The sequence below is a fragment of the Pelmatolapia mariae genome, linkage group LG10_11, assembly GCF_036321145.2.
Source record: "Pelmatolapia mariae isolate MD_Pm_ZW linkage group LG10_11, Pm_UMD_F_2, whole genome shotgun sequence".
Classification (NCBI taxonomy): Eukaryota; Metazoa; Chordata; class Actinopteri; order Cichliformes; family Cichlidae; genus Pelmatolapia; species Pelmatolapia mariae.
The window spans coordinates 24,823,712-24,847,670 of NC_086236.1; the positions used below are offsets into that span (position 1 = coordinate 24,823,712).

General features: G+C 40.4%; 1 protein-coding gene across 2 annotated transcripts in view; it reads right to left on the minus strand.

Moving 5' to 3' along the window:
* The window catches only part of gabra3 (gamma-aminobutyric acid type A receptor subunit alpha3), a 107,338-nt gene extending 84,384 nt beyond the window's left edge, over nucleotides 1–22,954 (minus strand). For both annotated transcript variants that reach the window (XM_063485179.1, XM_063485178.1), the window contains exon 1: nucleotides 22,600–22,954. The gene's annotated coding sequence lies outside the window, so the exon portion shown is untranslated. The remainder of the gene's footprint in view (nucleotides 1–22,599) is intronic.
* Between the last annotated feature and the right edge of the window lie 1,005 nt (nucleotides 22,955–23,959).

The window sequence follows — 23,959 nt, forward strand, 5'->3', positions numbered from 1 at the left end:
AATCTTTTGAAAATATGTAGACATTTCTGTGCCCTTAGGCTCAGTCATAACACGGTTTCACCACAAGTAGTCTTTGTAATTTGTGGCTGAAAAAAGGGAGTATTTTCTAGTTAAAAAGATGAAAATGCAGAATATTGACTATTTCAAATGACTATGTTTTTGTTTTTGTTTTTTTAAAAAGATGACCTAATTATTTTCATTAGTCAGCCCATAAACTCCATAATCTATCTGTTAATTCATCTAGAAAGCATATGAGACAGCACTCTTATTAAGTGTCCTTAAGTCCTTTCCAATAAAAAAGGAAAACAGGCACCAAAAGGCTGGCTTCTATTCACTGTATACAATTCTGCACCAGATTTACCAATACCTGTCATGTAAATGAGGGCTCCAGCCGTCCCTGGGGCTCAGATTGGGCTTGAAAAAGAGAAAACGAAGGAGGGGGAATAAAGACATGGTGCTTTTGTTGGCAAATTAAAAATAGCTCGCCTAAAGTGACAGTAGACCTAAACCACTTTCCATTTCCTGCTCTTCTAACATTTGTTTTCAATTCTGCTGTCAGTCTATTTTTTTCCTGGGGATAAAAGCATATGTTATGAATAATGTAATCACATTTTACAGAATTAAAGGCTGTAAATGCCTTTGACGCAAAGGAGGTGAATTATCTGACTGGGCAACTATGCTGAGTGATTTACCGAGCAACCACGATAATAGGTGGTAAAATAAAAAGTGTCAGGGCCTAGTTTCCTACAAGCGAAATGTCACTCTGAGACAAATTTGTTTATTGTTCATAGTTACACTGCCAGTCGGAACATAAAAGAAAGTGCAATTCAAACTGAAGGTATTATACAGGCCGTTTCACGGTGTGCAAAATACTACCGCTGTAGCTACTGCACAGCCGGGACGACAAGGAACATTTAATAAAAACAGGAAATCTCATCAGCCAATAAATACCAGTCACTCCAGCAATTGTTGAATTCAGGGCACAGCTCTATAGCTATCTAATCCATGTGGCTGTTAACTAAAAATAGCCCCAAATCCTGTCATATTTGCTTTGATGTGATGATTATGCACTGTGCATCTACCAGCAGTTTATTATTTACAACATACATCAAAAAGGACTCATTGCTACAAAGTTGAGGGAATCACTAGTGTTCAGGATAACAGGACACTTTGATATCATGAGGTTTGTCTAAAATCATATTAACCTCCTAGGACCTGGCGTCCACATATGTGGACATCACATTTTGGGTTGTCTAGACCAAAATACAAAATTTTGCTTTACAAGGGCCTGATATCCACTTACAAGGACATTATACTGCTGCTGCTCTATCAAAATTTAAAACGAATGTCCTCGTATGTGGATCTCATTTCTCTCAGAAACAAAAATCAGGTAAAAAAAAAATCTGGTAATTCTTTGTTTTTACATTCGTCAGGTCCCAATCATAGCTTCATTCAGTGTAGTTAATACAGAGAAACCCACAGATTTAGAGTCATAAGAAAGCACAAGTACTGAAACGGAATACGTTTCGTTCTCTTGAAACAGATCATTGACTAAATAAAACAGTCCTAAAGTAATGAAACAAAACAATCATCTCATTGGTAATGAATAGTAATAACATGAATACAAATACGAACAATAATTAGAAAAGATCAAGAAGAAACACATCGATTGGTTTGCTGAAATAACTCCCTACAGTCACACCAGGAAAAACTTTAACTGGTTATCAACTGCTGATATCACCAAGTGCAATGAACTCACGATTTTGTTGCCTTTGAAATGGTTGCTTTGGAAATGGGGACCAAGTCTGCATTCACTTTCAGTCTGTTACTGTTTTCAAAGTTGAAAGGAGCCTGCCAACGTACTTTTACTGTAGTGTGACTGAGCTATTAAGAAAATAAATGAACAGCTAAAATAGCTTAAAGTAAACAACAGGTGTTTAAGTAGTTTAAAGTAGCCTCCTGGATAAGGAATTCAAATAGCAAATGCTAGTAGAAAGTTGGAAAGTTAGCAAAAATAACTTGATAAATAGTTCAAAGCTTAAATAAGAGCTGAAACAGCGTGGTCATTTGAAATATTAATGGTAAAATTTTCAAACATTTATGCTCTTTTGGCAGCTAAAATACTAAATAACGATTAACTGTATATGCAAAATATAATGAATGGTTGAAAAAGTACAGTGAACAGTGAAAAATGGGTTTTGGTAATTATTTGCTAATAATAACGGTAAAGTGGCTTGAGAGTATGAATCCAGCTAAATGCAAAATGTGAAACTTTATTAGATATTGTGAAACATGACTGAAATCTGAAACTGGAAAAACGAAAATAAAACTCATAAAATGCTTGAGAGGAAACTTTGTTGTGCAATCAGAAACAGAATACTTTATTAATTCCTAGGAAATGATGTATTATGTGTATTAATGATATGTGCTCCAGTTCATAATAACCTATTTGGAACGTGGAGTGAGTTCATCTGTCTGTGGCTATGTCTGACAAATAAAAAAGTCTGGGAACCACCATTGTAAATGATTCCTTCCACAAAGCAGACAGGTGGAGCTCTAATAAGGGAAGAAGCACGATTTTTCTCTCTGCTTTGGGACTGTGTGTGATATAATGATCATCAGACTGTTCTCAACCAAATGATCAATGCATTGGGCTGCAAGGCAAAACAGTTTCTACTGGGACCCATCACGATTATGTTACGCCAGAGATAATTTGTCAAGATTTGGGTTTCTTCCTCACAGACATGTAATGAGAGTAAAATGAATCCATTATGAACACAGCGCCACATGACAATAAGCCTATGTTGCTGTTTTTAGGGAGGAGAGAGAACGATATATTTCATTCAGTTATTTCCATCTCACTGTGCTAAGGCTTGGCTGACTCATTTGCAGAGGGAGTTGTTCACAAGTGCTGAAAGGAATGATAAAATTATGGCGTGAAACAGCTAAAGTGGCCTGATGGTCCAGTTTAATGAAAGCTAAACATATTTAATCTTGTCTGAATATAAAGCGAAGTGACTTCGAAGAGCTTTTATTAGTGCTGAACTTGGCAGGAATCGAAGTCTCTCACTTCCTGCTTTTACCGAGATCTACTTAAGGAAACATCCTCTCCTGACTGAATGTTAACAGGGCCAGAAAAATGTATGACATCAGTGGTTTATTAGCATAAAGGACATAATAAAAAATATATAACAGATGGAGTTATTTTTATAGAGACGGATTTGGACTTTTCATGCCGAGCGCACACATTTACATGACAGCGGAGAGGGAATAACAGAAATCTGGCTTCCAAAAAAATGAGACCAAAGTGGTTGAAAGCAAAACACTGTCACAGCCCTTAAACCTTTGTCATTTGATGTTCAGAGAGTACTCGAAACTTTTTCGGAAATAAAATGTACACTGTGTGGTGACAGTACGTGCATGTGACATCAAATGAGATTTGATATTCCACAAGGCAAAGCTTTCATGGGATTTAGCTTCTCTCGAGGAAACAAGTGATAAAACAGTGAGAGAAAGTGCAAATTCCTGTACATACTTGCAGCTACCGCAATGTTCAAATGCACCAGCGAGCCATATAAGGCCGCTCCCCGGCCAGTTTGATCAATTACGACCCATTTTTACTTCCCCTTTCACATGTAAGAGTGAGAGAGCAGAATACATTCACAGCCAGATTGATCCAACAGTCCCTTCGGTCTGAATAAAGCCGATTTTGGCTAACACCTTGATTCAATATTTCTATACGCCATCAAAAGTTCTCACCTGTCAAGCTACAAATGGGAAAGATCTGCAGCATAATTACGTTACCCAGTTGAGCACATTTGCACACATGGAGCACAGCTTCTCTATAGATACTGCTGAATCGACTATATTTGAGATCCATTTATTAAATCTGCAAAGCATACAATAAAGAAATGGCTGGAATGTGATTCCAACAGAGCTCAACAAAATGCATTCCCACTCTAACCCAGAAAATTAAAGAAAGCTAATATCTCATAGAGAGCATCCCATTATTCACTAAATATTTTCCAGTCATTATCAATTATTTGTAAAAGTAATTCCTATTATAAGAGTGGAGCTGAGAAAATAAATGCTGAAATCAAACATGATTATAAGGATACTGTAATGGGGCAATTTTGCCTGCAATAACATTCATTACTCTGCTGGGAGGAAGAGATTTCATCAGATAAATAAAATAATCATGTAAATCAGTGTGACTTTTACAATTATAACTAAACTAGTGTGGCTCTGCACACAAGTCAGCGCCGCCACGGCTTGAAAAACTGGAAAGCAGATGTTAAACCGGAGACAGGGTGGCTGCCTCGTAGGTGTAATCTGTCAGAGTTCATCAAGGACTCCTGGTGAAGAGCATTACCTTTTCTAGCACTGACCACCTGTGCACATGCGTTAACGCTGGCCTTGTTACACTGTGTGCAGCTCAAAGTCTGAACAATCCAGAATGAAGACCTTGAGTCTGGACATTTCCATTCTGCACCTTTGATAGAATCTCACTGATACGTCTGCTCAATCACAGATATATTTATGGCCATATGTTCTACAGAATCTGCTGTTTATGTTTTTTACTTTTTACAAAAGACAAAATATTTCTGTCTTCTATGGTATAGTTGAGGATGTAAATGCTTTGTGTGAATAATAGAAAAATATGAATCACAGAAAAAGTTAATCAGTCATCCATCCAGCCATTCATCTTCTTAACCACTTAGCCGATTCAGGGTTGCGGAGAGGCCTATCCCAGCTGTCAGCTGTTGAGAAGCAATCAAGTAATTTTCTGCTAATGCAGTTTTAACACAATCATAAAACAAATAGAAAAAAGTATTCCCAAAGCTTTTTGGGCTAACTAAACCAAGTCCCTTTTTGTCCAAGATCAGAGGTTGTTTAAGAGAAAAAATAGCCTTAGATCACATAAAGAAATGAAATTTCCATCAGGTGTGCTTTCAAAAATGCATGAAATGCTACATGTTTTGATCACTAGAAGACTGATCGTCAACTAATATTTCCTTGAGCATTAATTTATCAAGATGAAAAAAAGAAGATTTTGTCTGAGGCACAAATTTTAGATCTACTAACAGACATCGAAAGTACCACATTTGGATTATTTATAGTTCTTAATAAAAGCCACAAATTTTTTGCATGCTACTGGAAACGAAAACACGCGATCTTTAAATGTGCTGCTCATTGTAAATAAGAGAAGTTTTTTCTCTGACCATTAGCACAAATATATTCTTAGCAGAAAATAGATGTCAAATGGAGTATTTTCACACGGCTTAAGCAGGCAAAATTCCTTCAAAGCTGAAAGCATTACATGGCCAGCAAAGCAGGTCCCCACATGGAGGGAAAATTAATATCCCAGTTCAGACTGTGACAAGTTCTGCATGTCCTCAATGGATTATGATTACAGCTGGAACAAAGTCTTTGCCCAGTAGGAGGCGAATCAAATTGGCTGACAATCAGAAGAAGTAGGCACCAGAAGGAAGGGATTGAGAAGATGAACAGTTTAAAGTATTGACTGTTTACAGAGTCCCCCCCACTAATGGTAGATTTCTATTAGGCTGGAGACACTTTGATCATCTGATTTTTTGTGTGTAAATGCTTTATTTTAAATGCTGCTTTTTCTTTTCCTTACATATTTCTAAATTTTAAAAAAATGGTCCAGTCGCAAAAATGGAGGAACCAATTTCATCACGGTGGCAGTCCACATCTGAGACTGTGTACGTCTTCTACTTCAATTAAAACATCCTTGCAGAAGCCATTATTGACGGTGCAGTAAGAAAAAAAACATATTTTTTTAGATGAATGTGAAAGCCGGACTGATAGATTTACCGTCATCTTACTCTGAAGCTATATTGATGCTGCGGCACAGAACTAAGGCTGAACACAGAGAGACATGTTTAGCCAATCAGTTAACAGTGACATTGCTATGGGAATACAAATGAGCGTTGCCTGGCAAAGCGTGCAATAGATACACCATGTACTAGCTCGCCAGAGAGAAAGGACATGTGAATTCAGATATAATGAAATGGGGAAGACAACGTATACGGTAGAAGATAAATTGCCCTGAGGCAACTCTGGGCTAATAAAAACAAGCAATAAGGCTCAAAGTCTGGACCCAGTTTCGTTACTATAAATCCATTTGCATTTAAATTATCACGTGAGAAATCAGATTTAGGTGACGATGCACCCTGCTAACTGGCCTGGGGTGGGGGTAACCTGCATTATTCATGTCACAGCATGCTCCACTTGTTTGGATGGCAGTAATTGTTATATGATTAACCTGCTGACTGCTCGCTTGATACATTTTCTTAAGTACCTCGCTGATGTCTGATTGTTGGAACAAACCAATCCTTTTATCGCGGTCCTTTGCCAATAAATTCAGGGGAAAATGAAATCGAAAAACAAGTGAAAATCAAAAACAGTTAGCTTCAGATACATTGAGAGAGCGCTCGCTCACCTTATTACAGTCTAAAGTGTTGGATTTCACAGCAGCCTCAACACACTTGGTACCTGGAGGGGGTGCTTTCAAGGCTTTCATCACTGAAAGAAATTTCACAATGAATCCAAGTTCATTTTTCTTCTCCATAACCCATATTAAAAATTACCATGCCAACAGCTGTCATCAAAGATTAGAAGAAATCAGTTTAATCTCATGGTCATGTTATGAACTCAGAATAATTATCTGTAAAAGGCTTTCGAGGAAAGAATATCCATTACTCAGCTATGAACAGTCAGTTGTTCACCGTCAGATGCCAAGTCACCGCTCCATCGAATACGCTTCCCAAAAGAACAATGGCTGCAAGCCAGAACACAATAAATCATGAACAAGGAATCACTCTGTACAGAGTAGCTCACAATCCTGTTAATTTTTATCTTTCACATCCAATAAAGTATACGACTAACAAGACAATTTTAAGATGAGGCCAGGAGCAACAGCAGCTCAGCCACTCATACTTTCACACCATCTAGTTTTGTTAATGAGCTGTACCATCTATACCATATTGAAGTTTTCAGGCACTATGTAAAATGCTTTTTCCAAGTGCTACTTCAATACATTCTGAAACACTAATGAACCATTACTTTAATCTGCTGTCACATCACAGCGGATTTCATTTTGCCGAGCCAGGTGTGCTTTACTAATTGGTGAAGGGCTGAACGGCACCCACAGCCTGGTTGCCGCAAAAAGGTTAAAAGCCGAACACAGCAGAAATCATAGGGTCACTATCACTGACACCTAAAACGAGTCACAACGTGCCACCTAGGAAACTTTTCTGCTTTACTTTTAATTATAACAATAAACGTGGATTGTCCAGTCTAATGGCTATAAAATAATGACACCGCCTGCATTTAGACTTGGCTTTAAGTCTTTTACACCAGCCTGTTTTTCATACCTGGGGAAATGAAGACTGAGATGCACAAACACGAAGAGGTAAGTGCTTTTATTTTACTCTGTAGGCTTTGTTTGGTAGCTTAAATAGCAGCTAGTGGAACAACTGGTGTACCTGTGAAAAAGAACCTCATTATCTAAGGAGACAAAGAAGGTGAAGAGGGAAAGTGAAACAAGAGTGAGTCTTGGACAGGCTTGCACTCACTAGAGAGAGGCCCTAGCCTGCAAAGAATAAATGAAATTCAGATGGCATTAAGTTGACTAGTTATGTAAGGAAAGGTGCCTACTTATGAGCCTAATATGACTGGGTGTTTTAAAAGAGGACGTGACCTGGTCTTTCAGACAGCAATACTGACAAGTTGTCTGTTACCACTGCAGAATCATTTATTTGTTGGTCCATTAACCTTGTGCACCCTGACTTACATCAAAGCTTTCTAGGACATAAAGTGAGTCTGGAAAATGCAACAGCATTAATATTTCAACATAAAAGACCATTCACAAGATTGGCAGATAGTCCCCCAAAGTCATCAGTTAAACAGGGTCTGAAGAAGCAGGGCACAGCGCAAATATCTGTCCAACTTCATTTTGTCCGCAGAGTTGTGTGGTTCTTTTCATGTTTTCAGGTGCACGAGTGCAAAAACATGACTCGGGCCATTTATTCTCCAGTGGGTCTTCCATGTCATTGCCATCAATCAAATGCTCTGTATGTCACTTTGAATCACTAATGTAGGAAAGACGGTCCGTGCATTAACATGTCAGGGATTCTTCACTGCTAGCTGCAGGGTTTTCGGTGCGGCAGCGTCAGTTTGTCAGACAATTTGCTGCTCCGGACCAGACCAGAATATTTCAATAACTGTCCGATGGATTGACGTGAAATATTGGACAGGCATTTGTGGTCCCAGAGGAGCGAGGCTGACTTTACACATCTTCTGAAATTTCCTCTACAGCAGCAGCAAGTCAAAAGAGCAAATTTTGTACGGACGATGAACTCTAATGACTTACAAATCCTAAAGCACAAACATGAGGTTGACATTTGTGATTTGGAGCTAAATGTCTATTGAACTGGTTGCCAAAAATTTTGAAAGCGTACATGCCCCATCCTCAGGATCAAGTCCGAAAAACTGTGCTAAAGCTATGATGTAATAGAGCTGAATTATTATATTGAGTCATCAAATTTAGATGCCAAAGACAGATGGTCATGGTGAATCCAATATCGAGATAGACCTCAAGGTAAATACTGACTTCTGCAATGAAAAGAAGATCAATTTGGAACATACATAGCAAGGTTTACAAATTAAATCCCACTCTTCTTTGTTTTTTAAAAAAATTTTTGAGAGCCAAGTCTTGTAACTTAAGAGTATCATCGATCATACTGAAAGGGATAGTACTCACAGGCAGGGTTAGGATTCAGAGTAAGTAGAAGCTATAGTCATTACTAACATGAATGACAGCTATATAGCCCAACTGTAATTGGAATGCAAGGTTTCACTCCCAGGTAATAGCCATACAAAGAGCAGGAGAGTTCAGTACACGCACTATACTGGCCCAACAGAATAATTTGAACCATAAATCAAAAATCCATGCAGCAGTTCACCTTGAAGCTCTACAGGCTTGTCTTTGCCACTTAGTGCTAAATTGTGTTAAATATGAGTTCTTGTTTTTGTATCCTACCTAAACAAGGATATACTGTAGGGATTCAAGGATGTATTATATAACAATACACAATATAAATGTGCAGCAGAGTGAATGGGGATAGTTTCAAAGGCGAGACAGTTGTTTCATTTGAGGAAATAAATTGAATGTGATCTGTTGTTCCAGTTAAGATTTCAATTTGAAAAGAGCATTTTTAACATTAGAGAAAGTCTATTAATATCTTGCAAAGAATTAAGATGCAAGAAAGGTGCTAAAATTCAGTATAAAATAAGAAAGGAATAAAACAGCAGTCACAACACTTTACCTTGATGAGTATTTGCAGAAATATGCAATCTTAAAAATTCAACAATTTCCACTGAAACCTGAATAATTACCTTAATCTGATACAGATTACCCAAGTGAGCAAGAAGAATATTATTTCAAATGGTAATGTATTTAACAAGCACCGTCATCAGACTGAATTTTAAATTGGCAATTCGTATTTAGACTTATCGTCAGTCAGCCGAATACATTATGTAGGCTCTGGCTCTGCCATAGGGAAGAGCTGGCCACCCATTTCTCCATATGACACAGAGAGATATTACTGATGGTGTTCTTCCATGGAGTACATTAGGCTTGCAAGAAATAGCAAATCTTATCTCAAGAGCAGATGCGCTGCATCAAAAAAAGGCCTTACGTTGCAAATGTGGATCCCACAAATCTAAAGTCGCACACTGAGTTTCATTGCCTTCTTATTACACCACACAGATGGATGGAAAGACAACTTTAAATTTGATCCAGAAACATTGCTACAGTGCACAAACGCATGTACAGCAAGTTATTCGCAGCATTTCCAGTGTCCCCTACCACTCCATGTTGTCTTTCCCCGGACTGGATAATAACTGTTTTTCTCTTCAGCTGGATGAGGTGCGTGTGAATCTGAACAGAGCTGCGATCTGCTTTGGGCCCTGCTGTGAGTCTCTGTGGATGAGCTGTTTACTGGCGCTTTTTGTGTGGCCAGTAGGATCCCACTTAGTGTGAATGATGGCAGCTGTGAGGGTGCCTCTGGCAAGTGTGACTCCGACTATGGCTGCTCGGTCTCATGTAGAGTATAACGCCAGCTGCTCAGGCTGAGTAGCACTCCAGTGAGCACGACCGATTGTGGCTGAGGTAAGCACGTCTCTGGCGAGAATGATGCTGAACGCAGCAAGGGGTGAGCACAACCCTGGCTGTACCTCACCAAAAACATCATCTTGGTGCATCTGGATGCTTGAGATTGTCACTGCATTAGTCCAACTGTGGCAAGTGCGACTGAGTTTCTGTGGAAGGCGTAAGTGCAGGCTGCTGCCACGCAAGCTGGCAAACTGGTGAGGGTGATTTTGTGATCAAGGCAGCTTTGACTGCTGGAGCAGCAAGTTATCACTCTGGTGGAGTTTGCTGGTTGGGCAGAGGCTGCGATGAACACAACAACAACAACAAGTGTGACTGCAGCTGTGGTGAATGCGACTCAGTAGAGCATGGTTCAAGCTACACTATTTCAAGCACAAATGGAGTGATGGACTGTTGGGCTCCAGCACCTTCAGTCTGGACACACACAGTTGACTATTATTGTGGTTACAAAGGTAGAAAGCATCCATTAATTTACATGTGGCCTGAATCACTTGAATTTAGTTTTAGGATAAAACCAGAGGTTAATGTAGCTACGGCAACTGACTAGAAGATAGTTATCCTGACTTTGAAACATGTAACTTAAATAACAGATACAAGTAATTCATGAAGAACACTGGCTTTAATGGTCCTGGAAAAGAACTTATCTAATGCACACCAAGGACATCTACACAGGGCTCAGTTATCACATATAACATCACTACACTTCATAATCTTTGACTGGGACTTTAATCTTAACAGAAGTAACAACTAACTTGTTTTAAAAAAAGGCTTATATATATATATTTTTTTTTCATATAGAAAGAAGACTCCTTGTACTCTTGCTTTATTCAGGGCCACAAAACATACACAACTAACTAAAACAAAAAAAGAACAAAGTTTTTCGCCAGCTTCATAAATCTTGGACAGCACCATGGTCGTAATTTCCTGACTTGTATGGTGTCGATATATTGTTTTTTCTCTGTGTTTTTGTCTCTCAGAAGGTTGCCTTCTTTTCTTTCTTTCTGATAGAAAGTAAACTTGTGAGGTTACAGTCTGGTCTTAAAATAAACAGCAGCCAATGTTCCCAGCAAAGCTGTGAGTGCTTCCAATTCCCGAGGCACCGCTCACAATGACTAATCTTTTCACTCGTCTATCAGTTCAAAGATGTAAATGTTTCAAAGTTCATCTGCTTCACAGAATGCACCTGAGATATACATAGTAATCGTACTATCAGCATTATGGAAAATGACAGTATAAAACACCACTATTTCTGTCTACATTACCTAACGTCATCAAAATAATATATAGCTTTTACGTGTAATTCTTAATAACATTCAAAAGACCAGTCACAACAAAAACGATATCGTGATTGAGCGTGATTTTCCGTTCCTTCTTGCCTGCCTGCATTATTTGGTTACTGCAGCTTACTGCAGTCAGTCCGTGTAAGGTCACACCGCTTTCGTCTTTTGCTTTCAACATTGAGCAATCTAATTCACAAAAGCAGCCTTTTATCATGAAAAGTACTTAAAAAACATTTGCTGCAAAGTGGTATTTACCCATCAATAGAAAAATCCAGCTAAGCACAGAAACATTCAATTAATTAGTCAAGTGGCAAACAATAATTGTAATCATTGATTACTTGGCATTTTTTAAATTATAGTTCAGTAGCTGCATTTGAATTGATGTGCATCTTGAGTACATACAATTTATTTTTGTGCCCTCTCTCTGAATAGACTTCAAGGCCAGTAAAACTCCCAACAATAGCTTCCACTGAGTTTGTATTCACTAAAGCTCCCCTGCTCTTTTTTCCTGCTTTCCTCATCCATAATTGAAAACTTTTAGACTTACTTCTTGAAAACTCTGACCGTAACTCGTCACACAACACTAAACACAGACCACTGGGCCGTTCCAGTTTATTGTGTGTGTGTGTGTGTGTGTTGCAGGTAAAATTCAAGTCAACTACATAAAAATAAAAAATAAAAATAGGAGTGAGCTCATGAGGGCAGGAACAGGCAATATTAAGAGAAAAAGACGGCATTCTTTTTTATGATACGCAAGCTTCAAATTTCACTTCATCCTCATTTTTTTCTACTGAAAATGTAATAAACCTGACTAACATCTGAATAAGCATGTCATGTCATCCAAATACTGGTGTAATACACAAATGTATAGAATAAGAGACGAAGCCTTTGTTTCAATAATAATTACGAAACTATAGTCAGTTAATAAATATGAAGATGATAGCTCAAAAGGTCTGAAATTTGAAAATGCAGGTTTAAAAAACATAAACATTCTGCATTAAAAGCTACAATATACAGCAAGCTATGGGTAGAGAGAACCGGTGAGGCGATACATTAATGATTGACTAGATGACTCAAAATAGCCAGTATATCTGTGGTTACTATGTGGAAAGGACGTGGCAAAAAGGAGCAGTATGTTATGGAGGTTATGGGCTTGTTCATAGGCATTGGTATTCACAATGACGAGGAAAGACAGACCTCAAAAGGTCATGTAGCTTCAGTCTCGATGCCAGATAACACAGTGCACCTTTAGAGCTCTTTTCAGTCCAGACTTAGGCAGCGTGTTGACCTTTCACATGGAAGCATGTGAAAGGTCAACAGCACATCAGATATGGATGCTTTTGGCTCACTGGAGTATGTGATTCATAGAACTTCATGGCAATAAAACATAATGTGTCAGAGGTGTTCTATTGGATTGAGGACAGGTGAGCCTGGTGGCTAGTCAGTGGTATCAATTCCAGGAACTGTTTGCACTCACCATATGAGGGCAGGCACTGTCGTGTACCAGGAGGACCCCAGGACCCAGAGCACCAGGTAGGATGTGTAGGGACTGACAGTGGATCCAAGATTACATCCCAAAATGTAATCGCAGTCACAGGGCTGTGGCCCAGCCTGTAGAGGTCTGTGTCCCTTCATGGATATACCTTCCCACACTACCACTGTCCCACCATCAAACCGGTCATGTTACCACGTCCTCTCTGGACCCTTTTTTGTCTGTCACATGTGCTCAGGGTGAACCTGCATTTATCTGTGAAAAGAACAGGGCACCAATGGTGGGCCTGCCAGTTCTTGTATTTTCTGGCGAATGCTAATTGAGCATCAGGATGCTGGGCAATGAGCACAGAAACCAATGGAGGATGTTGTGCCCTCAGGTCACCATGTTTGTGATTTTTTTTTTGTCAGAGACATTTACATCAATGGTCTGCTGGACATCGTTGTGTAGGGCTCTGACAGTGCTCATCCTGTTCCTTTTTGTACAAAGGAGCAGATTCCAGTCCTGCTGATGGGTTAAGGACCTTCTGTCCAGCTCTCCTAGAGTAACTGTCTGTCTCCTGGAATCGCTTCCATGTTCTTGAGACTTCGTTGGGAGCCACACCAAACCTTCTGGTGATGGCATGTATTGTGCCAGACTACCTGTACAGCCTCTGTACGGTCCAGGTATCGCCTTATGCTACCAGTAGTTACACTGACCCTAGCCAAGTGCAAAACTAGAACAGTCTGAACAGTCAAAAAAGATGTGGAGGGAGAAAATGTCAGTGGCCTCCACCTTTAAAACTATTTCTGTTTTGTGGTTATTTCATTGTTGCCCCTCTAGTGGACATGTTTTTAATTTCATTAACACCAAAGTAGCTGAAACTGATTAACAAACCCCTCTGCCAACTCTATCCCACAAGTTTAACTGATGTGACACTAAACTGTGAATATGCATCAACAGCCCCAATTTGCTTAGATGTACATGTGATGTACAAACATTTAAATAGAACTTTTCCAGTATTACTGACCACTCAAAGTGCTTTTAACCCTACCTTTACACAAAACTGTAATCTACAAAGTCAAAGGACTTTATCTAGATCACACATAATGGCTCATTTAGAATGACTAGTTAACCTGACCTGCATGTCTTTGAGAGGAAGCTGTACCTGGAAGAAACCTTTGCAGGCACAAGGAGAACAGGAGAAAAGTCCGCCTGGTGGGGTTTGAACCAGGAACCCTCTAGGGATGAGGCAACAGTGTCCACTCCACCACTGTGCCACCCAGTTAAGACAACAGAATCATTGAGCTATATAATTCCACTGACAGAAAATGTACTGCATCTTTGCAGGACTGCCAGCTCTTCCTATTTTAAACACGTAGCAGAAATGACCACGTTATCTGGGGGTCACTTGTGACAGGTTTTACAGGAGGACAGAATCACCACAGCAAGTCATTCTGTCCTCCCAGGGAACTGTGTTCACATTCTTGGCAAGAAGTCAGGCCTGTTCAAGGTGGGCGTCTCAATCCAGCAAAGTTGTCACCTTGCCTGTCCGCGGTTTTCATGGATATGTGTCGAGGCAAAGCCAAGGTCTGACTCCACAGCTCAGGGACATTACAGTGGTATTCTTGCTGATTACAGAAAAACATCATCTTTTCATAATCTTTTCCACAGTTGGGTTTGCTAGTCACATTTGTGCACATCGTGTGTTAAAGGCTTTGTTTTATATAAAGATCACTACCCTCCCATCACTCTTAGAGGACAAACTGACACTGCTGACAGCTGTGATTGCTGTTTGTATAGCCCTAGTTTCACAGTGAATAACCATTCACAGGTCTCTCCTTTGGCTGTATAAAAGTTTCATAAAAGTGTTTTTAGTGTAGTATATATTTTTTATGCAAGATGCACTATCACATCAATAAAAACTTGTGGCTGGCTGCAACCAAATAGCGAAAACCTTAGATATAAATGATTTTGTTTTTGAGGTATATTGTGTCTACAATGCACTTTCATGGGCAAATACAAAATCTAATAAAGTGGCACTGTCTCTTGATAAAAGTGCTTGTGAAGCCATAACATTTTAGAAAATCCATGCTTGCTTTTTTGTTGCCTCTCAGTAAGTTTTGAATATTTATAGCTGCAATAAAAAACACAGTAAAATGGTCTTTCAAATATCTAGATAGCATTTTAAGTGCTCACAATGACTGCTTTAATATTGCAGCGCCTGCTTTGTCTAAGCTGCTTGAAAGCTTTTCACTAAAGTGAAAAGACAGGAGCATCCCCTCTGTTTTACCATCTCACTGGACGCCTGTTTTAGCATTGATTTTTTTAGAGCTCCTAATGTTTAGTAGTCTTTGAATGACCTAGCCCTGGCTTGTCTCTGAACTTAAGCTGCCTTATGGCTTGGTGTGCAGCCTGAAATCCTCAGACAGGAGCAACCTGACAGTTTTTCTGTCAAGGTTAAAGACTAAAGGTGACCATGCTGTTGTTGTCAGAGCTCCGAAAACTTATGAGCCACTTTCCAGCAAGATTGCGTCACAATTAAAGCTTTTTTCTAAAAAAAAAGAAAAAAAAATCATCTTTGATATTTATTCTTCTTGCATCCCTGCTGCTTTGACGGCTCTCAGGATGTCGCATTTCTTATCCCTAAATGACTCCCTTTGTTTAAGGCATTTATGTTTGTCAGGCATTATAACCTAGACTAACAAATTTCCTGTGGCGAATGGCGAGAAATCTCATAGTCACAGTTGTTGACAGGAACACTTTATGTTGTAATATAAACTGTAAAATCCCCTTGTGCATCTTAAAGATATGTTTCAGCAGCTATAATGACACCTACTCTATGTTTGTGCATGGCAATGCAACAGTGATGTAAAATAATCTGTGAAGAATAAATTTTTACTGTGCGGTACCTGGTGTAATACAGTGTGGGCTGAGATGACATGAAGGCGGCCAAAAGCTACACACATACAAAAAAACAGACACAATCATCTGGCAGCTTGTGATAAAAAACAATAAACACTATGGTCTCAGAGAGCAAAAAGACAAACTGTCTGCATGCAAATATGCTTTGAATCACATAGAAATCATTACAGTACTTTGCATAGACTATGTCTTAAAGGGACAGTTCACCGTGCCAAAATGATTTACATATTTTCCCCTCGCCTTTAGCGCCATTTATCCATCGAGATTGTTTCGCTGCAATTTGCCCAGTTTTGGGTCTATCTGTTGTACAGATATAATGGGTCGTGATGGCAGTTGCTTGGGGAGCTCAAAGCACCAAAAAGTTACATTTTTAAAAACTCAGCAACAACGTCTCTTTCTAGAAATCTTGACCTAGTTTCTCAAAAGACCACAAAGTTGCAGTGAGTACTTTCATGTATAAACTACTGAACTACAACACTTTTGCAAACCATATTGCTCTGGAGAAGAAAGCAATCATCAACCAATGACAAGATGCTCATGCCTCGACTACTCTGACAGGATGTAAATGAGCTTTAATGTTAGCTAAGTGTAAGCTCTGCTTGACTGCCAGATGTAGCTCCATTTAAATAAAATAGTTCTCACATGAAACCACTCATGGAAAGGTTTGTGGACTTTTTGAGAACCTTGATCATAATTTCTAAAAACAGATATTACTGCAGTTGTTGCTGCTTTTTTTTTAAAAAACTTATGAACACCAGAAAAACATGGCACCCAGTTCCATTATAGTCAAGAAAGATCCTTACAGCCAATATCTCCTCAATAGGGCAACACACACCAAAACAAGCTACAGAGACAGGCAGCACCGCAGGCTACATAAAAGAATAACGTATATTGGACAGTGAGATGGCTGTGTGAAAACGTCATGAAAACTTTTGAAAATGGATGATAAGTAAAGATTTACCCTTCAACTCTGTTATGAGTTTTGATTAGTCGCTACCTAAATAATGTTTTACATATTACTCCACATTTAATGCAATAAATTACTTAATTACTCAGCAGAGAAAGTAATTTGTTACACTAGTCATTGGATTACTTACACATTACTGCATTATTTAAGTATTAGTTGATATATCTGATTTTTTAAAGGACCAAATATCGGTATAACTTTTAAAAATCTTATATCAGTTGGGCTATATATTCTTGATAAATCAAATCTCAGTGACGCCCGAATGAAGCACGCTGTATCTTAAAGCACAAGATGTCATCTTAAAACTGCTTGTTCTGCAACTCGAAGGTATTTTACTACCACACTAAATACAAGCAAAAGAATTAAGTGAGAGGATAAAATACTACTGTTTTCCATGCTATTCAATATTCCAGCCGAGGCCTACAGTAAGTGTTATCTTAAGGGCAGTGCCAAGCCTCGAGTCAGCGAAGGGTTAGATAAAACGTCTGTGGGTCATTTGCACGTACACATTTTTGGTAGATAATATGAAGCCATTTAAATTGGTTCAAAGCCCAAACTCAACAGGCACCATCTAGATGAAAGGGCACAGTCAGATTTTGCCCTTGCTCTTGTGTGTTTGATTATTCTGCTTTTATTTTTTATTTAACAGCTCAGTCAAAAATATGCATAAAAGAACTGCCAGTAGAATTACAGCAGCAAACACCAGGATGTTACAGAATAATGAACAAACGTGTATGCCCCTCACATTGATCTCTTGTATCTTGATGTTCCACACACAGTCCCACTTGATACAATAAAAAAAATAGTCAAATACTTAAATATAATACTTAAAATAAAGAAAGAAAGAAAGAAGAGGCAATTAAAGCATCTCTCTCTCACCCCTCAGGACCTTTGGTTCCCAATAATCCCCACTATCTTCAGCCGAAAACACTATGTTACCAGGGCAACAGCTGCATTGATGGTGTAGCTTCATGAAAGCGTGTGTGACAAAAGCGGTACCTGAAGCATCACACTTATAATTGCAATCAAGGCAGACCTGTGGCAGAGATGACTGGAGCTGAATTATTTCTGTGTCTCTAAGTGTGTGGTTTAAATTCCATACAGGCACGACAGGAGACAGGAATTAGTGTGCAAGAAATTTATGTAGTCATGTAAATCTTTGCCTGTGTGCCTCCACTCCCTCTGCACACATTACACTTCACTGCATTTTTTTACCAAGCACCTTGATTCATGAAAAGTGCACTTGCCGTCTTTGCCAATAACCTTTAAGCAATGTTTCTCAGCTTATCTGGATCACAACCAAAAATCAGGCTACTCAATGCCTTTGCTTTAAAAAGCCAAAAATATCTTTTAGTCGACTGCCAGCCTCGATCAAAAGCCCCACATTTAATACTTTAAATCCCTTCCACTGATAGATGATGAAATAAATGCATGACTTAGGTAATTTCTTAGCGGACACAAGCATTTTTAAAGTTATAAAGAAAGAAAGTATCCTTCTTTAAACACCATTTCAGATCCTGAATGTCTATAACAATCGCTGACATTTTATGAGTATCTCAGGACCTGCAAAGACAGTCTGCCTCTCAGGAACAGGCGGTCCCAATATGAAGCTTTAGGCTCTTAGAAGATTCTGACATTTGAAAGATTTGACTGTCAATCTTAAAGGTCATTGACAGTGTGAAAGACGCGTGGGGTTTTGAAGAGTGGGTGAAAATAAGTCAGAGCAAGGTGACGCTATATGTTATACAACCTTCAGCTTCTTATGCATTCAAGTCCCTAAATGACAATTTTATTCCAGGGATTACAGCATGCAGATTTTATAGAGACTCCAAAGCTGAAGAATGTTTCATTTAACTGTAACCGTGTGCCTGACACAGACTTCATTTGGGTAGACTGCTCAGATAAATTAAAGATCACTCATTTGAATGTTTTGTGTTTTTAGTATTTTCTCTGTCTTGTTGGCCGGGTTGCTGTTGCAGCTGTCCTGATATCATTCGAATATTTCCTCAGAGAAACATACTCCAACTTCAGCATCTTTGACTGCAGCTGGTGATAGCGATCCTCCACTCATAGTTGGAGAGCCACTTTAAGGCCAACCTGCAGCAGATGGGGGAACTGTGGCAAATATCATCACCAGCTGCAGTCCAACATGGTGGAGGTGGAGTCCATCCGCAAGATAAGAGACTCACTGGAGAGGCAGCTGATTATATTGATTTGTTGTGTGTACATCTATATCCACCACCCCACCCCACCAGTACAAATCCATTCAGCTGGAAACACTGAAAAAAATAATGAATTCATTAAGATAGAAGTGTACCGAATCCTGCAACATGCTGAATGTTCATCTAAAGGTTATCTTAGCCTTTATGAAAAACTGTCTAGCAGTTTATGGCTCAACTGAAAGAAAGAAAAATCATCCAAAAAATAAAACATCAAGTCTGACCTCTGATGATCTAACAAGAAGAATTGGAATTGTTGTTGGCACGTTGCGCAACTACAGTTCGGGCTCCTGCAGTCTTTTATCAAACAGCAGATGATAATTTGCTCTGCTCATAATGCACTTGTTGAAAATGCTTTATGCAGCCTTGGCAGGCGGTTCTCTACTTCCTAAATAAATAACTGGGATTTGCGTTCCACACATGATCATCCTCGTCAGGACTGTTCTGTCTCAGCCAAAAATACAGGAATAAAAGTCACCGCACTGGCGGAGGCTTTAACATAAACTACATTTAAAGGAGCAACTGCTCGCAGAGTGAAAATCAGTGACAATCATGGGAATTAGCATAAATCAGTGGGCGTCTGGTGGTAACGTTATTCCTGTGTGAACGGAGCTTCTGTGATTAATCGTCTCTCATGCACAGAAATGGGGAAATGATTGGATCTCACATTAAGGGAAAAAGACTAAGGCAAGTGCAATTCTTGGAAGCTCCGAGTATGCAGACAAAGAAAAAAAAAGTTAAGACAAAAGAAGTCAGCAGCTTCAACATACTGCATTTCTTGACTTCATCCAAAACAACAACATTAGGCTTTTCCTGGATGAGGAGAGCATCCACAATCTGTGTGCTAACCCTGCTCTGCCTTCTCATGGTCCTGCTTTGCTCCACCTCTCATCATCACTGTCACTCTGTGGAGCTAAGCTGTAAAATTTCCCCTCAGAGCTTATTGGTCGTGACTGACACTGTCCTGGTCGAGGCTTCGGTGTATGTGGAGGGCTCTGATGATTACCTCTTGTCAGCTGTTATCATTATCATCCTCTGAGCGTTGCATCATGCCTGACTCCTGTGCCCACTTGACCCGTGTGGTGGAACCTCAGAACATACTGCCATCTCAAAAACAAGACTACCTTGTACGGAAATTCAGTGAAGTGGAGGGTAACGCCATTATTTATGCAGGAATTATTTGCTTTCTGCTCACAAAATACAAACTCACAATTATATATATATATATATATAAACACTTATACTACTTTTCCCTGGGAGCCATTACCCCCATTTATTTTCTAATCACTCAAGATACTTTGCATTTTTACTGCATCACGTCTTACGGTGCCTCGAGTAACAATAATGCAAATCCCTGCAACAGTCTGCCTCTGTCTTTTATTTTCCTGCATCTGCACGCTGAATCCCAACAATAGCAATTACAAAACAGATTCTCTAATCACTTCAGATGCGACGGGTTCACACAAGTCTCACACAAGCACGGCACATCCATCTGTAGCTCTCGGATGAGACAGCACCTTCTCCTCCAAACAAAATCTGCTCTGGCTGACACATTCCCTGCTGGACAATAAATCTGAGTTTACTTCCTTTTTCACCACACACCCATGCACTGCGAAAAGGGTTGTGTGTGTGTGTGTGTGTGTGTGTGTGTGTGTGTGTGTGTGTGTGTGTGTGTGTGCGCGCGCGGAGACTCTCTCTCCGTATGTCTCAACAGATGAAGAAACTGGCTGAGAAAAGTCATTTACTTGTGGTCACACTCACGGGCGTCATCGCATTACGAGCCCTGTAGCGTGCAAGACTGAGAGCCGGATGACTGTGCATCACATCAAAACGTGAGGTGTGGTAGGAAGAAAAAAAACATTCATGCATGATGTTGCAGAGGAGCAAACGCCTGAAAAAACGTGGCAACATCAGGGTGAGGGAGGGAAAGGATGAGCACCATTCAGTGCTGTGCTTGAGCGACGCCTCCCAGGTCTGGCAATTAAAACCAGCTCCTGGCCTCTGACACAGGCTGGATTCAAGCGTGGAAAAGATGAATGCAAGGATTCATGCAGGTGTACCATAGCTCTTCCTGACGTGTGTCTACATATGGAGCCTGCTTGTTAACCTTTTCACCGTGACACTAAAAAAAAAAAGACATGCAGGAGCAGATGTCTGAAAAGGTGCCACACTGTCTATTACAAAAAAAGAAAAGATCAGAACCAAAGGACTACCCTGTCAGGGACTCCATTCAGCACTCTGACAGCATGGATACCATTTGTTGTCACCCTTGTCTCAGGCAGCAAACAAACAAGAGATGCAAATTCTCTAATTGTGTCTCGTTTGTGTGTGTTGACCCAATTTCACATGATTTTAAAGAGGGGTTGGGATTGCTGGATTTACTTGTGCACTTGGGAAGCTTTCAATTGCTGAAGCTGTCCGGTGTCATTATTACATTTGCATCATTCCAGCTGGACATCGCTCAGTATGTGCGCCCACTGACACTCTATAAGCTACACCACGCGTGGCTAACTGACAGAGAGGATGACGAAAGAGACAGTCGTGTTCCCTCTCGTGTTGCGCTACGGCAAAACACACAACTACGCCGAATTTAAACGATTAAGAGCAAGAAAATCGTTTAAATAACAAATAAAAACGCGCATGCACATGGAAGTGTTTTTCCACTGTCGTCATCTCTTAATCTGCTTTTTTTTTGCGACAGGTAAACTTGTCAGTCCCGGTGAATTAAAGAAAAAAATACTGATATTAATAAAATACAAACCGCAGTGGTGTTTATTTTACTGGCGGTGGAGTTGAGGTTTAAACGCAGACAGCTGCCAGACCCTTCGCTTTAACGGAAGACGGTTTTTATTCCAAGGTTAAGTTAGCCTGTGCTCAACAGTCTTGTCACAGGTTGCGGTAGCTCGTTCCGAACACGATTCCCAGCACGCGGGGTCAAAGCACGAGCCCGGAGTTCCTGTGCAGGTGCGGCTTTTTTTTTTTTTTTTTTTAATCATTACCAAAAACCTCTCGCGCGCCTTCACCGCTAATTGCCCATTAAGGGAAAGTAACAGCCGCTCAAGCAGTAGTGTCGCATTGTGCTGCTATTTTGACTGTCCTTAGAAGTCGACCTAAGCTTTTAAATAAACAAACAAATAAATAAAATTCAACCACCCTTGTGACAGGTGTATCTCCACAAAAACAACCCCCTCACATTTGTTGCTTACTACTTTAATTCGGGGGGGAAATCGTCGCGGTTGAGCAGAGCCAGAGCTAGTCGCATGCAAGCCCCGCATCCCCCTCACCGTGCATCCTTTCCACTTCAGCATGCGAGGGGAGACCTGTTAAACCATCAATTATACTGCGGTAGCTACACAAACAGCAGTTGTTGCATGTGAATGAAACATTGCCGCTGAGCCCATTTGCAACCGTCTCCGGCAATTATCCTGCCGGCGACGTGTGCGAGATCTTAAAAACAAGAAGAAGAAGGAAAAGAATGGCATCACAGAAGACACAGCAGAGGTAATGACTAATAATAAGAAAAATAACAACAGTCTCACCAGCAGCAATGAGGATGATGTTCCTGCTGTTGTGTGTGTGTCTTCTCTCTCTCTCTCTCCTGGCTTTCCTTGGAGTTAATGGGGTTCTGCCGTTTGGTCCGACTGATTTCTCCCTCAGCTGTTACCGGCCACTGGATTTGGATAATTTTTCTCTTTCTTTTTTTTTTAATCCAGCGGAGAAATAACGGGGGAAAGCGGCGTCCTCTCGCAGAGCTCTGCCCTCTTCAAACTAACCTTCCCGCCCCCTCCTTCTGCCCATCTCAGATTGGCGCTGGGCGGGAGGGGCAAACCTTGAACCCGGGAGCTGGTTTAGGAGGGGTGATCTGTGGCGCCGATCAAATCCCGCGTGGATGTTTGCGGGAGGGCTCACTGTTAACTGATCAGCTCGTCACTGATGTTTCCGACAGCTGGAAGGGGGCTCTCCCCCCCAGCCCCCCAACACACACACCGCCCCTCTTGTGCAGTTATTACACAGCAACCTCCCAGGCGAGAGACAGCAGTGAGTGGGCCCACTTACTCCGGCGGACTGAGCACTGACGCAGGTGCCCAAGGTCCAGCCGCGACAGACAAGAGATGCCAAGCCTAAGAGCTGCTGCTGACAGTGATACAGCAATCTAATCTGAGTCATTGCAGTGGTAGGAAATGGGAGCAGATCATCCCCACTCTGTGACCTTGGAGGGGGGGATGTTGTGGTCTAATCAAGGAGTGGAGATGGGAAAAATCTGGGCAGGGCAGTAGGAACACAAGACGTCTCAACCTCTGTTTGAACAAGGTGCCCTTTTTGCATGGCGCGTAATGCCACCTCTAACCTCTGCTCAGTCAGCAGCAAATAGTACAAGACTGCTCTTGTACTCTGCAGCTCCCGGGTGTGCCGTGCCATACACAAATCTGTCAAGAACAGACAAAACTGCTGCAAGTGACCTGCCAGTGAAGCCTGCATTTTAAGTCTGCAGTTGATATAAGAACCTTTATTTTCACAGTTCACAGTACAAATCCGCACACTTCTGTATTTCTGTCAATAAAAAAGACCACAAATTGTGCCTCCTGTCAGTCTTCATCTACTATCTGTTGCATACATCAGCAGTGCAAAATGGAAACAGTGCAACACTAAGTCAGCAAATTGTTATTATTATTATTTTTTAAACTAAATACACTACACAAACTTTCACTACATCCACCACTGCTTTCCTGGAAAGAGGGGAATTCCTCGCTGTGTGGTCCAGCCTAAGGCATCTCGCATCTTGTCCCTAATTAGGTTTCGTTGAAAGGCTTTTCTCCCCGCTCTCACTGGGGGTCTAAGGTTGGGGTGGTGTGCCTTTTTCATTTATCATTTTCATTTATTGTTTCATTGTGAAGCCCT